Source organism: Liolophura sinensis, chromosome 3, assembly GCF_032854445.1.
Source record: "Liolophura sinensis isolate JHLJ2023 chromosome 3, CUHK_Ljap_v2, whole genome shotgun sequence".
Taxonomy (NCBI): Eukaryota; Metazoa; Mollusca; class Polyplacophora; order Chitonida; family Chitonidae; genus Liolophura; species Liolophura sinensis.
The window spans coordinates 7,138,162-7,154,970 of NC_088297.1; the positions used below are offsets into that span (position 1 = coordinate 7,138,162).

General features: G+C 41.4%; 2 long non-coding RNA genes across 3 annotated transcripts in view; both read left to right on the forward strand.

The window, feature by feature from the left end:
* The first annotated feature begins 2,485 nt into the window (after window positions 1-2,485).
* Window positions 2,486-10,345, forward strand: LOC135463820 (uncharacterized). Of its 2 annotated transcripts, none has more exons than XR_010443601.1 (5): window positions 2,486-2,533; window positions 4,270-4,472; window positions 5,798-5,879; window positions 7,353-7,466; window positions 10,148-10,345. It is a non-coding gene; the product is annotated as an uncharacterized LOC135463820 (long non-coding RNA). The 2 variants fall into 2 exon arrangements; XR_010443602.1 differs by having other exon boundaries at window positions 4,270-4,465.
* A 5,430-nt stretch (window positions 10,346-15,775) lies between these two features.
* The window catches only part of LOC135463819 (uncharacterized), a 39,003-nt gene continuing 37,969 nt past the window's right edge, over window positions 15,776-16,809 (forward strand). Inside the window, exons 1-2 of the long non-coding RNA XR_010443600.1 lie at window positions 15,776-15,830; window positions 16,278-16,384. This is a non-coding gene — a long non-coding RNA (uncharacterized LOC135463819). The remainder of the gene's footprint in view (window positions 15,831-16,277; window positions 16,385-16,809) is intronic.

Consider the following 16,809-nt stretch of genomic DNA (forward strand, 5'->3'; position numbering starts at 1 on the left):
CTGTTTGTGGTGGTTCTGAAAGGTGAACTTGTTTTCCCCCTCCTGGGGCATTTCCACCCTCACTGCCGTCTTGCCAATCCCACGGCATTCCGGCTTATGCGCCTCGAGCACGTCGTCCCTTGTGTAACCGTGTAGACAACGCTCGCAGAAATGTTTGCGATTTGGCGCCTTACTTTCTTGGAACAGGAGACGGTTGAGATCTTTTATCCACGTATAATGGAATTTGCCTGCCTTCCCAATCAGCAGTAGATTGATTCGGAGCGTGTCGCCGTGCTGCTTGCTGAGGCGATGCACGACCACACCCTTGTCCCACCCGAACACATTGATGGCGAGGTCGTTATTTCCCTCCACTTTAGGGATCTGAGAGATGGGCGTGGGGGCGTCGATCCCACCAAATTCAAGACCATCATTGGTGGGATACTTGGTTTGTCTCTAAGGGTTTCTGGCGGCTGGAAATAAGGCAGACTGGAGTGCCCATCGGAGGCAGTCGTCTTTCTTCTTCACATTCATTACTGCTTTCTTATCACTCACAGCTGCAGGTAGGGGGATGTAGGACCCGCCTCTCAGGGGCTGATACCTTGCAATGTCAAGCCAGAGTGTTTGCACGCTATTGACAACCCACCCTGACCCTCACTGTGTCTATTTTTCTAGCACCTCCTGGATGGTGGAGAAACCTTATCTAGAGCCCCATCAACGTCACCGGCCTCTAAGAGAGCCTCCTGTTTGCTGTGGAGTACTGGGCTGGTATACTCTTCACTGCCATCGGCGTTGTCCTTTCGCAACTGAAACCTGAGGCCTACTTGGGACTTAACCCCGTTGCGTGCCCGGATCTCTTCTTCTAGCTTCTGGCGAATAATGGTTCGTATTTCTTCTAAAAAGACCATTGGGTCCGTCCAAACACCTTCGGGTACGTTCATCTGCCAGACCCGGAGGAGATTCCTTATGGCCCTGCCGGTGTTAGTGAATTCTAGTTTCTTTCCACCTAGCTCTTCATACAACTCCTCGTCACTGAGGAAGTTCTTTTCACCTAGCACTTCATCCAACTCCTCGTTACTGAGGAAGGTCTTGTTTTCTTGCTTCAACTTAGCCTTCCATTTAGCCTCAGCCGTTTTATACCTGTCGAGGATCCCCTGCAATTCTTCCTAGGCAATGCGGGACCGTGGGTACTTAGGCCGCACACTTATGAGCGTCTCAAACTCCTCCCGTAGTGCTCGTGCTTAACTGATGATGTTTCATTGTACGCACCGTATGCATAATTACACCGACTCTCTAATTGTAAATGTCGATGGCGGCCAGCCGTTTGAACTCGTCTAAGAAAGCCTTGAGTCTCCGCTTCCTTTCACACGTCTGGACCCTATTTTGTCCCCAGGCCATGCAAAGCCGAAATCGGTTTTTAACGCCCCGACCACAGCTAATACATGGCTGGGTGCCAGGACCCTTCCGCAGACGGTATAGGTGAACCCAGCAGTACTCCCCCAGACAACTCTTACCACAGAGCGCCGTGGAGCCGATGAGAAGCCACTGGCAATTATTGTAACCGTTTGGCATGTTGTTGTATACACAATTGGTGTAGAAGCATATCTGGTGCAATGGGTATGTCTATGTCTGTAATAGAACCCCAGAAGCGGGGAAGAGGGGCTGGGAGCCTCTATTTACCGTGAGGTGGGTGTTATGGATGAAAAGTGGGGCTGGGAGCCTCTATTTGTTCTGGGGAGGTCCCCAGGGGAGGGTGTGCCAGAACCTATAGTGTGTATACTACTTTGTGTGAGTTATTTGCCTACCACCAAGCATCCCCTAATGTTAGTCATAACTAACATGTTGCCTCGCCCCACGCTAGGTTACATGTGTATGATGCCTACACCAGTGCTGCTGGCCTTTCCAAAAATGTTCACGTTTTTCAGTACATTACGGCATTGAACACCCTAGCTGGCACATGCCTTTCTCATAATATTTCTCCCAACTGTCATCACATTTTAAATTTCACATGATTTTTATTATGACTTTACACGCAGATCTAGCCCTACATGATTTTTTTCCCTGAGAATTTGGTTCTGGAAGCCAGAAATACTACCATCAACTAACATGTGTACAAGGCTCATCTATTGTACTCTCTTCAAGACCGGCAATAAAACATTGGACTAGATCAATCATGTTTTCTTTGACCCTTCAACTCTTTAATCACGTGACCAAAATGTGTGTTTTAACATCACTTCCGAACTATGAACAGCTCTGCACTTTTTCAAAATTGAGGGATGTCTACATTTTCAAACTCATTTCAGTTGCTTTCAGCCGCAAACACACTTAATACCAACACTTTTGTTCCACATATAATAATCCGAACAAGTCTACATTCCAATGCAACAGTCTGACTGGAGACAAAATATCGATTTCCTTGTTTTCAGGCTTATTCCAAAGTCCGTGTTCCACCCGTCTGTTGTTTTAACATCACCCTGCAAGACGAGCCGGCAGAGATGTGAAATCACACAACGGCCGAGGGAAACTTGACGGGGGAAAGTCTTAGCTGCCCCTAATGGTATTATGCGAACTGTCACAACACTTATGTTTCCTATACGTATGTTGTATCATTTTACATCTGGTTTGTACAAGAGAGGCAGGAATTTCCGTCAAAAATCATTCTTTGCTTCAATGTGTATTTTACCGCTAAAATGCTATTGGGTTATTCAAGTTGAAAAACAGCCCACAGTGCGAGCGGTAATTGGCACAATGTTGTAACAGTATACAACAGTTCTAACTTTTCGTCTATAAGTACACTTTTCATATCACAATCAAACGCTTGTACAAAAGTAAATGACATATTAACGGCGGTTGTAGCCAACCAGACACGGCATTCCAGCTTACAGCCATGTGCTTCGCGGTAAAGTAGGTCAGTACGTTGTTGTTGTCAGGGCTGACATTCACTTCGACGCAAACCAGAAATCTCCAACAGGTACAGTCATATATGAAATCATGTCTTCACGTGCACATAATGTTAGTGGATTTATTAATTTATTATTAACATGTCAGGTTCTGCTTGAAAAGTTTGTCTGGGTAGAGGAATAGTTAATTTGGGGCCTCTTGTGAACGCCGGGGTTGTAGCTCGTGTCCTGTCAAATGCAGTGTTTTAAATTTCTTTATGTAGGTCAAACACGGTCGCACATAACTCCTCACTTTCACTTATACACTATAGTCAGTTCGGGTATAATGGACGAGGGGAGATAAATCAGGTGTATTGAAATTTTGGGGAATGTATTCTGCCTAAACAATTATGACCACTTTTTCTGCTCAAGATAACCATTCTGTAGGCAGAATTCTGGCATACACGTCTTTATATACCAGTATTGTGTATCTCTTTTTTTCGTCGTGTTCATAGACAGCTCCCAGAATTTCCACTCAGATCATTGTTAACAAATTATGGAAGATAATTCAGCACTTCCCATCAATTCATACTCAATACATACATTTTTGTAAAAAACTTTTATGGACGTATGTAATAATATATTAAATGCTATTGTAATAATTCCTTGCATTGTACATGCATATAGCTAAAAGGGTTCTAAAGTTTCTCTTTCACAGCATTAGGAAATATCACTTGGTTAAATTTCTGGCAGTGTTCAGGTCCATTCTTATGCTAAGTAGTATAACGACTGTATATATACCCAGCACACGTAAGATGCCTTCAGGCACAGTTTACATGTAAATCTTTAATACACATTAAGGCAGGTACATAACTTCACTATAAGGCACCTATGCAACTGTCATCACTGTGGACTAATAACTTACAAAAGGGGGTACATTACAGTTTTTCTTCATGAGGAAAACAGCACAGTAAGACAGTGGCGACTTTAATTATTCTGTACTTTCACCCATTTTCAGGTCTTTACTTACATTTCTCTGCACAAGGCTAACCTGGAAAATTTGCCGCCTGCCTGAGTTTGATTTCAGTTAACCTAATGCTAGGCATTGGTCACGGGCACCTACCTGGTACATTTTATACACAAGTCGAAGGCTGCATGTACCTGCTAACCGCCTTTTAATGATATGCCAGATGGATATTCTCACTAAATTCACATGGGAGAGATACAGAGAATCCAACAACTTTGGTAATGAGGGGGACTGATTTACAAATCGGACAAAACTTTGCTTCCAATGAGCACCCTAACCTTTATTCAGACTAATTGTATTCTCTCTGGGCAGTGTAAGCGACTAGTGTTCTCAACAATTTCCAAACCCTAATGTGGCTGATACATTGAACCTGTTCTCTGTTGACAGATTACACAGATTAACAAATCCCGTGGAATACAAGTGACTCTCCCTGCATCTTGACATCTGCAACAAAGGCCAAACTGAGGAATTCACCACCTGTAGGTGATCTCCAACATTACTGAAGCACCAAGAAGCCAGCATCTGGGCGCTAGACAAGGGACAGATCATAACATGTGGACCTTATACCATGCAGACTGCACAGGTAGTGGGTATGTGGCCCCTACACCATGGGGACTGCACAGGTAGTGGGTATGTGGCCCATACACCATGGGGACTGCACAGGTAGTGGGTATGTGGCCCATACACCATGGGGACTCCACAGGTAGTGGGTATGTGCCCCATACACCATGGGGACTGCACAGGTAGTGGGTATGCGGCCCATACACTGTGGGGACTACACAGGTAGTGGGTATGCGGCCCATACACCATGGAGACTGCACAGGTAGTGGGTATGTGGCCCATACGCCATGGGGACTGCACAGGTAGAGGGTATGTGGCCCCTACACCATGGGGACTGCAAAGGTAGTGGGTATGCGGCCCATACACCATGCAGACTGCACAGGTAGTGGGTATGCGTCCCATACACCATGGGGACTGCACAGGTAGTGGGTATGCGGCCCATACGCCATGGGGACTGCACAGGTAGAGGGTATGCGTCCCATACACCATGGGGACTGCACAGGTAGTGGGTATGAGGGGCACAACAAATGACTCCATGACTACTTCATTCTGATTTTCTATATTTTTCAGTATTTAACCAGCGTGCACTCTTCTCTTCAGTACAGGGATAGCATGAAAAAGTAGGCAACTACCTGACAAGAATAAATGAAATACAATTGGAATATTGGTCACATTTTAATACCTACATGTACCTCCCCATTGTGTGCCCACATTTAACGGCTGCAGGTAGCTAATGTAAACCCTGATTTATGTGTTCATATCATTCCACTATTGAGGACACTGTGTGATGAACCTGACTAGCTCACACTACTTCTGTATCCCCCTAACGGCCCCGATAGCACAATTAGCGGAGCGTCTCCTTCGGGAGGGGTAGATCCAGGGTCAATCCTGGGTTGAGTCACACCAAAGACTTTAAAAGAGGAAGTTGTAACTTCCTCGCTTTGCGTTCAGCATGAAGGGGATAATGCGACGACTAGTTGACCTGTATCAGTATAATGGCTCAGGCGGGGGCGGCTTACTTGCCTCCAGTAAGGCGTCTCGGCCAAGCAGCAGTAGATAAGAGTGGTGAAAAATCGTCCTGCAACAAAAAGGCACATTACATACCCTCTAAGGATTCTTAAGTCTAAGTACGACCTTAAACCCCAAGCAATCACTCACTCACTCACTCATTCACTCTTTATCACCCTTATGAATTCAATACTAAAGAAGACAATATGTAATAATATTTCACTTCGAGTTATTGAAAACCATTTCATTACAATGTATATTTGCAGTCATTCCTACAAAGGAGTGACATCTCTTACATCTCATACTCCACCTGGATATAATTTATACACACCTACATTGGTTTCAGAACCTCTGGCCTATGGACCTGGGGGACTGATGAGGACAGTTCAAGGATGAGGGTCTTACTTCCATTCACAGTGTCATGATTGGTGAGAGAAGGCTACAGCTAGGCGTTTCAATGTTATTTTACTCTTCCAATGGCAAATGGCTGTAAAAAACATCAAATAAGTACACACATTAGCTATTCACAAAAGATTACCATGTCAAATTTTCACACAAAAACAGCACCAAGTCATTACAAAGCTGAGTGACATTACCCGGATGTTTGATTTCTGCATACATATTTTGTCAATACAAGGCAGAAACTATACTGCATATTTCTGGATAAAAATGCTACAGCCCCATTCCAATGGATTTCTTTAGACATGTGTTGCTTTAAAATAACCCCAATATTTATGCTTTAGGAAGCATCTCCCACATGATGTTGACATTATTAGAACAGTTTTCAGTATAACTTTTTCTACATTTCTTACCATTGTTACATGAGTCTGATATTTACTTTGATATACATTCAGGTGTTCTTGATATTTTCAGAGAAGCTGAAGTGAGTTCCATTAGCCATTATGCTTTTTTGTGACAAAAATTTCAAACATACCCTCTGTTAAAATTTTCCAAAATTGCTTAATTCCCATCTTATTTCTATGTTTTTTCCATGTCCTACCATACGGGACATGTATTATCACACTATGGCCTATGCTTTTCGTGAAAAAGAGGACAGATGTGCCACAATAACTTTCAAATAATAATGACAACTCTACTTTACCCATGTTCAGTTGGTAGTTTTCCGAAATGACCTCATCAGTGAACAACCCGTCACTGCTGAATCAGCTTGGCGTAAACAAGTAGAGTTATCCATCAAAGAAAGCTGTTACGACGGTTATCGTCAGTTAGGACAGCTTTAGTTGCAAACTCCTCTCTTGGGGCCTTAGGCCAACTGTAATTCAAAGGCATCTTTTCGACACGATATGAAAGGTGAAAGATTTCTTCCAATTCTGTAAGTTAGGTGACTTGTTATGATCTATATATTTATATAAAAAAACAAGACTTTCAAAAGTCATTAAAGACTAAAGAATTTGTCAACATAACCTCAAATTATATGGACTACAATTCTGTTACAGGCGCCAATTTCATACAGCTATAAATTACACATTCACAAATTCAATGTGGTGATAACAATTATTTTTATTAATTATTCTTTCATTCTCTACAACATTTTTTCGCAGCAAAGGTTTATATTAGCACTATCTGCTCAGCTTCACAATTACAACATCGCCATGTCTCAAAGAGTTATACCCCCTGTTTTCATCATTTGCCTAAAGTATTCATGGAATTTGCTTCCTTCTTTAATTTACATCATACAAAACATGCTGACTTGCAGTACTACAGGTTTTATAATAATGAATAAATTCACCGTCTCCACTATACTTATTTTGTTTGTAGAATAACACATTTTGCCTCTCAATATTATAAATACTAATGTCAGGCTATTATCATCATTTTTGTCATGATGTTTGGTTTTTCGTGCTGTTAATTCTTCAGAAATAACTCTACCTTTACCACAGTCCTGGAGTATTGGATATCTGGGGACAAACCAAGTGAATTGCATTATTGCCAGAGACCAAAACGAATAGTTACACCGCAGACTGGCGGGCCAGGGTGGACAAAAACAACCCACTGTGAGTACGACATAACATATGGATAAGGGGAGGTAACTCAGCCATTTCTGTGGCATGCAAAGCGCCGTTATTATTTAAAACTTGATTAACTGTCGGTCTTTGCACTCCATTAGCAGAAAATTATTACCAATTACCTATTTTTATGGACACTTTATGCTACATTATTGTAGAAAATTCGTCTTTTCGTATCCGTGACTGGGAGTGATTCCCAACCTTCATTTTAACTGATTTCTTCTGTGTCAAATTTTTATCTGTGCATGAATATACAAGAAAGCAATCTTACATACTCTTCCTTTCATGTGTAGGACATCAATCCACTTCTTAATTGAAAGCATATATTATTTCCACTTTTGGCACCCAGAAAATATCTCATACTCCTAATAAGCTGTTCATGACACACAGTAATAGCTTCGCTTTCAAACCATTCTTTAGCATTATTAAAAAACATGTCTTCTTGCAAAGAGTCTTGTGACCGTATTTTCAAAATTATGATTTGTTTTCATGTAAGCTGTCACTCTCTTATACACATTCAACAACGTCATCAGCATGAAATAATGCAGTCTCTCACAGGAAGTCTATTATTGGTTTTCAAAGACCTAAATAATGGATATTATACAGAGGCACATAAATCTGAAACTGTTTTTACAGTGACAGTGGTTAAATTTTTCACAAAACTGGCTCTACAGTACCTGAACAAATATACTGGACCAGCTAAACATTGAGCAGACTTGGTGTCACAGACCAACAGGAAAATGAAGCCCTACTTATCATAGCCATTTAACTTCATCTTCCTCTCAGCTGTCATCATAATGCTCACATCCATGTTCGTGATGCATACACAGCTTAGTGCCATCTGTGAAAACAAGACGTTTGGTCTTCATCTGGTTTTCATCTGGTCAAATACTTTTGAACGTTTGAACGAATACCTGCCCCGATGGCTCACTTGGTAGAGCGTCTCTTTCGAGCGGTAGATCCAAGCTCCATCCTGGGTTGGGTCACACACGCATTGAGTCCAGTATTAAGGGGATAGTGCAACGACTTGTTAGCCTGTATCAGTATTATGCTTTGGGCCGGACGCCTCGCTTACCTTCAGGAAGTCGTCTCTGTCAAGCAGCACTAGATAAAAGAGCAGTGGAAATCCATCCTGCAACAAGGAGGCACATTACACGTACATGCACTCTAAGGAATCCTCTGTTGTTGTATCAATGCAAAATTGTTAAGTACAACGTTAAATCCTAACCACTCAATCAGTCAGTAAAACATTTACACATATAATATGCAACCTTCTTCATTTTCATGCGTGTCAAATTTGCTTAGAATTTACAAAATACCCACATGAAAATTGTTACAGTCACAGTTTACATTACAAGCCTTCAATCCCAATTAACTACATGTACACAGGAGTTATCCTGGATCTGTTTCCATCATCGTATGACTGAAACATTGTTGAGTACTACGCTAAACCCCAAGCAGTCACTCCTTGGTCTGTTTAAGCTCAGATTCAGGATAATTAACAAACGCATCCATACAGAAGACTTGCATACATTATTATTTCATTCATTGTCAGTCTTATTCTATGCTAATCACGTATCCTGTTCTTTGCAGTTCTTCAAAACTATTCTCAGGTGAATTTTTACACTCTTATCCTCAATTAGTCGTGTCACATTTCTGCTAATTTTTGAAAAGCACTTTCAGACACAAGTTTGGTATCATCGATTCATTCTTTTATTATCACTTCTGCCTTCATTCTAGGCCATGCTGCTCACATTTCACAAACTTTTCTGCAAAGGTCAGGTTATCTTTGAGTAACTTCAAAAATATTTGGAAGACTATCCCATACTGACATGACTTTTGCACATCTCAGGATTTCGTACTTTGTCATTGCTTGCAGCTTTTAGCATAGCTATTTAAGTATTTTGTAATTTGCACAAACTCCTTTAAAAAGAATTATGAAAACCAGCTCAATCCATGCCTTAAGTGCAATATGGCAGGACAAAATAGCTGTCATTCGTTTCATCCATGCCTAACATTTGTACAGTTCTTGTCTTTACACTTTTCATAACATTTACATCTGTGTTAAAATTACATGTCTTTTAAGGATTCTACTCTCTGTTTCATGTCAGCATGAACTATTTTCTGTTTGCTTTGTACTTCTTCAGCTCTTCACTATCCTGGAGGATATTGATAAGTGAAAGTTGAAAATGGCCATCCACTGCTATACACAAACCTGTTTCTTACCAGCGTGACGTTTTCTGTCATCTCTTTATTTACACATTCATTTACAGTTTTCAGTCATTTCTTTCATGACTTCATTATATCAACATGGACTGTATTGAGCTGTCAGCAGAGTTTTCATCTGTTAACATCAACTTTATATATTGTGCATATGGCTCAAAGAGTTATTCCCCTTGTTTCTCGTCTTTTCAGAGATAATTAAGAAGCTTCTCTTTATTTATTGCTTCATAACAGACAGGGAGAGCAAAACTATACTTACACATACTTTTCAGTTCACGGTAGATTAAGCTTTCAAAACACATATATATTTTCTTCCTTAAATTAAAAATTATGCCTTAGGGACACAAATTTTCATAGTTTTGTGGTTAGAATATTTACAGTTCAAATGGTGATATTTTCTGGTTTAATCTTTCATATATTGCTTTTCACATTTCATGGTCAACAAGAATTAAACGTCTCAACATAAACCAAGTTCATCTCATTATGAAAGACAGGAAAACAAAATGTTACACCACAGATTGACAAGCCATGATACATGTGAACAGCCCACTCCGAGGAAGGCCTTACACATGGGTAAAGGGAGATAACTCTGCCATTTCCGTCAGGCAACTGGTACACTGGTTTGAAAGATCTGTTTTACCAACAATGTCCTATTTTCTCCCAGAAGCTTATGTAAACAAATGTCTTTCATTTGATATACTCTGTTAAATATAAAATACCACATCTAGTTAGTGGATAGGACATGTTCTGTTATAATGTCTTTAGGATAGGACATGTTCTGTTATAATGTCTTTAGGATAGGACATGTTTAGTTATAATGTCTTTAGGATAGGATGTGTTCTATTATTATGTCATTCTAATTTCTTTCTCTCCTCCATCACATATGACGCAGCTCCGACATGGGAACACATTTCTTGATTTCATTTGTAAGGGTTGTATCTTTCATTTATGATATTCATCAATAATTTGGTCATGAACTCTTACACATGTAACATAATAAAGTGTAGAGTATTCCATAATGTTCGATTCTCTCCTCACGTGGAGCAGTAGCAGGGCTATACACACTATTTATATTACACACAAGGAGCATTTCTAAAACTTCAGCAATGACTGTTTTAACGTTTAGCATATGCATTCCATCTTGACAAGAATGTCTTTATCAACTTTTCTGCTATTCACATCATTTCATAGTCGAACATTTCGCGGGGCCTCCGTGGCTCAGTTCGTTAGCGCGCTAGCGCAGCGTAATGATCCAGGAGTCTCTCACCAATGCGGTCGCTGTGAGTTCGAGTCCAGCTCATTCAGGCTTCCTCTCCGGCCGTAAGTGGAAAGGTCTTATAGCAACCTGCGGATGGTCGTGGGTTTCCCTGAGGGCTCTGCCCAGTTTCCTCCCACAGCAATGCTGGCCGCCGTCGTATAAGTGAAATAATCTTGAGTGCAGTGTAAAACACCAAACCAAATAAAATAAATAAGTAAATATACCAGTGCTTGAGCAGTGGTACAAATTGTAAACCTGTAATGAGAGTGGAGTTGTGATTGGTGTATCTGAGTCTTCTTTCAGAGGCATTTAGGAATTGGGATGGTATAGATTGACAGAGGCATTACAGGCATCTGAGGTAAATAACTGAACCATTCCACCAGATCACATTTCGTACAATACACGTCAAGTCTGCCTACATGTACCTCACATACAACACAGACAGGGCTGTTATGTCATGTGCCAATAGCCTCGGCCTGTGGTGTAGGTATGGGGTCTGTCGACTTACTCTATGGTCACAATCCGCTATCACATGTGACGTACTGGAGCTTTATTTCATCACCCACAATGACTCCATTGTTAGAGTCTGGAGACATGTTCTGTACATGTGCTTCTATGCTCAATGAATAATACAATGCAGTCACAGTACCTGGGCACAATTGGAATCATGCCCCCCCCCCCCCCCCCCCCCTCTCATTAGTGCATTTCCTCGGGAGGGATGAATGTACATCCCTGATGAATGTTATTCTGTGTATTTTAGAATGTCAAGTCGTTTTTTCGCTGCCAGTCTGCCATTTTTGGTTTACAGGTGCATTTATCAGAATTATGGAAATTGTCTAACCTTTGGGCAGGTATGAGTTTTAATGATGAAAGTTTGAAATTCCAGGCGAGAAGGCACGAGACCCTTAGTGACGAGGCTTCGGGTGACGTCCCCTTAGTGTTGCTAGGCACACCTCCCAGCTGCCTCCATAGAAATGTCCAGATTTTGACAGTCTAGTTCTGTCAAGATTTTCATGGCTGTTTTCTCACAGCCTGAGCCCTGTTTGTACCAAAGCCTATTGACCATGGAATGTTTGGGGCTGAGCTACAGCGGTAAACATCAACATTGCCAATTGTGGAAAGTTCATGCGGGTCTGAGGCCAGTTATTTTCAGCAGATGGTCTTCTCAGGTTAAATAGTGTGGCGGCTTACCATTGGGTGGAAATGTGACCGGACATTCCCTTTTGAGGCCATTCTTTCTACACCCTTCAAGACTTTTGCACATCAAAAGTCCTACCTGATGTAGTTTTGGACGCTGACTCCAAATAGAGCAGGATTTCTAACCACAGCTACCAGCTTGAACCCTGGCATCGCTGCTTCAACGGCTCTATTTGTTCTTTTTGACAAGAGACAGCTAAAGTAGATTTTTTTTGGCTCACTTTTTATTTTCCATTACAATTATCTTTTTTCAGTACACGCAGGTTTTACAGGTAATGGCTAGAGCATGACCACATGATGATAATAGATTTAATAATAGATAGGACGGATGAACAGTACTGCCTTTTTGGTGGCTTAAACAACATTAGCGGACCAGGCGTATCGTAGCGTCTGCTACTTGTTACCTTGTGCCTGTCAGATTGCTGAAATACACTTTCTATCTGTGCCTTTGACTGATGCGTGTGTTTATCTCTTACCATCCGTATAATTATTCTACAGTGTGCAAAAGCAGACGGATGACTACATGTGTAGGCCTACAATTTTGTCAGTCTTTCTGGGAAATCAGGGAATCCCAAAGTACTGTTCCCTGACGTGTTCTGCAAGCCTTCAGAAAGACGATTAGAATGAAAAATAAAGAAATGGAAATAGGCGTATGGAGGCAAGGGATTCTACATCAACAGTGTTTAGGGTATCTGCAGGTAGACACTCTAGTGGATATCTCAGGATTCAAAGTGCTAGACCAATCAGATGCCTAGAGAATGTCAATTGGGCACTATATGTTGCCAACCCCATGTGTAACTGGGCACAGTAACCTCAACTTAACGATAATACAAAACTTTAGCTGCTGTTTTTAGTCTTACACACTTATTTTGGACCAGTACACTTTTTGAATTCACTTTTCAGTTGTTACTTTGCCTACGGCAGATTTCAGCACAATTGAATATCAAGATCCTCACATAAGTACAGACACGACAGCACAAAGCAAGGCTTCGAGCTGACAAGCCAGAATGAATGAGAAAGCTCACTCAATGTCCAGACATACAGAGAAGGGGAGGTAACTCAGCCATTTCTGTTTCTAGGCAAGACGCTTTACCCGATTGACATGTAGGATCAAATACACGTCACTGCCACACTAGGGCAATCACATGATTTAGAACTTCCAGACTGTTTTACAGATTTATTTCTTACTTCTTAACACACAGGTAGTGTAAAAACAGTCCTAGATATATGTTTCTAGCTTTAAGTAAATTTAGATTTGGTTCTAAATGCTCCTAAAGGTTATGCCTTTGGATGGAACAAAATCATTCACTTGTTGTTATGGGTAGTGGTTATGCATACTGATATCTTCTGAGGCAAATTTTAACTGACATTAATAATTTAAAGTTCAGTTGTCACATTTGGTAAAGCCCATTCGAGGAGAATTGTTGACCACATCATTACAGACTGGATGACACCTTGGATTGACAAGCCAGCAGGGATATGAACAGCTCACTTAGGGGAAGGCCTGACTTGGGGAAGGGGAGGTAAGTCAGCCATTTCTATCACACAAGGTATAGTATTATGCATGTTGCGACAGTATTACAACACTGGAAAAAAGTATTTCACCTATGGAAGATTAAAAAATGGACAATAGCCCCAAAGGGAGGCTGAAAGAGCACTGGACTGAGGCATGCTACATGTATAAATGGAGTTCCAATACAGTCACATACCGGTACGTCCAAAGTGGAAGTGGAGATGGACCATGAAGTTGTCAAAGTAAGACAACAATAGGAGAAGATGCAGGTAAGCAGAGAAAGGGTAGCTTAGGATACAGGCACCTGGGAATGCCAGGAAGGGTCTATAGCTCAAGAGCTGAAAGCCAAAAGAAGAACTAAGACGAAAGGTTGGCCTCAGGATGGACAACAGATCTTGTTAGATGAACAACATTACGCGACAAGAGGTGTCAGTGCAGGTGTGGATGTTGAAGATTTCGACTTACCCATTCATCATGTGAAAATTACTGATCTGCGCCAAATTGAATGTTTCGAGCTTGTCTCTCAAATATGGCTTTCATGACTTTTGCCTGGTTTATGCATATATTGAACTGGGATCTACCTAGGTGAGTGGGGTCTGTAAGCCGTTCAGCTTCCTCAAAGGCTTCACAAATCGGATGCACTCCTCCACTCCCTTGGCTGACCTAGAACCCCCGTGAGTGGTACGGTACTATGCCATTTGATATTTTGAATGGTATGCGCACTATAAATCTTTGAACTTCGTGCTTGAGAGTTATGAGAGGCAGACAAACAGACACATTTCCAAGATAGAGGTAGGCCTACCCCAAGTTACATTCCTCCTACTCAAAAGTTTTTGCATGTATCAAGCCCTAAGGTTGTGTGTTACGTTGAGAGATGGTAGGAATCATGTGGTGCAAGAATTATTGGTTTTGACAAAAGTTGGCTGGTGTGATGGGACACAGACGCCCATTACAACTTCCGTTTTTCGAAAGGGACGAACGTTATTCTGTGTATTTTAGGGTGTACAGTCTTTTTATCACTGCCAGCCTGCCGTTTTTCGTGTACAGGTGCATGCTTGGTAGCAAAATGATGGAAATTGTTAAAGCTTTGGGCAGGTATGAGTTTTAATGATGAAAGGTTGAAATTCTGGGCAAGAGGACACAAGGAGACAGGTGAGGATGAGGCTGCGAGTGACGTCCCCTTGGCGTTGCTAGGCATCCCTCCCAGGTGCCGGCATAGAAAGGTCCAGATTTTCACGGTCAGCCTATGTCAAGATTTTTATGGCTTCTTTCTCACAGGCTGGGCCAGGTATGCACCAAAGCTTACTGGCTACGGAATGTGTGTGACTGAGATATAGCGCTAAACGTTAACATTGTCGCTTAAGGAAAACTAATGGGGGTCTGTGACCTGTACTGACAGTTGTTCCAAAATACGTAATGTGTCACTGTGAGCTCAGATTTCGCAACAGCCTGATAATTTTTGCTGGGCAGTCCACGGCGGATACACAGATCTCGTTGACATTCTGCGGGACCATGTTCACTTTCCAAAAAGTGGTACGTGGGAGAAAAAATATTACCATGAACGCAGTCTGTGTCCCTATGTAGGCATGATGGCTTTCTGGTATTCAGTACTATGATACAAGATACAAGATATTATACAAAACTGTTTCAGTGAAGTCTTTTAAAAGTATGTTTATATACTTTCAGATACTGTGCGGCCCCAGCGATCACTTAAGAAGCGTGCAGATACTCCACATGGGCCTAATGTGTTAGTCCCAGATTTACAGTGGGCCTAATATATTAGTCCCAGATTTACAGTGGGCTTACAGGTTACGTCTTGTTAGCTGTTAGCAAGCACAAATACCTGTTACGTACTGGTATTTTTAAATAATTAAGTAGAGGACATTTACTTTTTGTGTTTTTAATCCACATGAATTCCTAAATTACGATAGCTACATAAAGAAAATTCTGCTTCGAACTTTTTCATTATTAAGATCCAGTTTATGTCCACTTTTTATTGTATTGGACGAGAATGGGTGTACTGTTGTTCAGAGGGATCCCAACTTTACGGACCCGCTGGCAACTTCACGGACCCGCTGGCAACTTTACGGACCCACTGGCAACTCTACAAACATAATTCATCAAACACAAACCGACATGGTGGAAATACTCCACATCAGAGGTATGTTATGAAATAAAAATTCATTTCAGTATTATTTATTTATTCATTTGATTGGTGTGTAACACATTGCTAAAAAAAATAATTAACTTTTACGACTGCAGGCAGCATTATGGTCGGAGACAGCCAGGGAAAGCCAGGATTCCTGGCAAACCTTCTCACATACGGCAGGGGAGGAAGCCAGCATAAGCCGGACTTTAAATCACAGCGAGCAAGGAGGCCCAAATTTAAATGGAAAGAGAATCATATATTGATGTGTAGGTTAAGAGTTTAATGTGTAGATGCCCTTCATTTATGTCGCAGGTGACAGGAGTTTTTTTCCTTGCTAACAAGTGTTTGTTTAACATATAAATACTTCCTGTTTAATCATTCCTCAGCATGTCTCTGCACGGGCAGAATCAAGTCTCTCTGTTTTCAGTATCCACTATTTTATCTTCATATAAAATTTAGATTTGAACACTGCAGAAGAGGTCCATAAGACATGGGTAGGACCAGACAGAGCCAAGGCAATTATGGGTGGAAAAAATCAAACGTGGACCAGAAGGCACTGATGGCAGGTATTTGAATATATAGCCGGTATGTAGCGTCTGCTTTGCCAGTAGATCTAAGGGAAATCTTTGCCCAGTTGTGGACAGACAGTACAGTGATTCTACGCTAGGGCACATTTTCTTTGGTCAGTTTAAATATTGTATTAAATGTAGCAAAAACTATATCTGATTGTATACATTGTGGCACCACTCTTTTAGACTTGATTTGAGGCCTCCAAGGCTCAGTTGATTACCTCTCTAGCGCAGTGTAATGACCAAGGAGCCTCTCACCAGTGCCCGGTTTCCTCCCACCATAATGCTGGCCACCCTTGCATAAGTGAAATATTCTTGAGTACAGCATAAAACACCAATCAAATAAATAAATAAAATTTAGACTTGATTTAATTGCCTGTGATTTGTGAGAGCTCTGAATAAATGACAGGCATTGGAAGAGC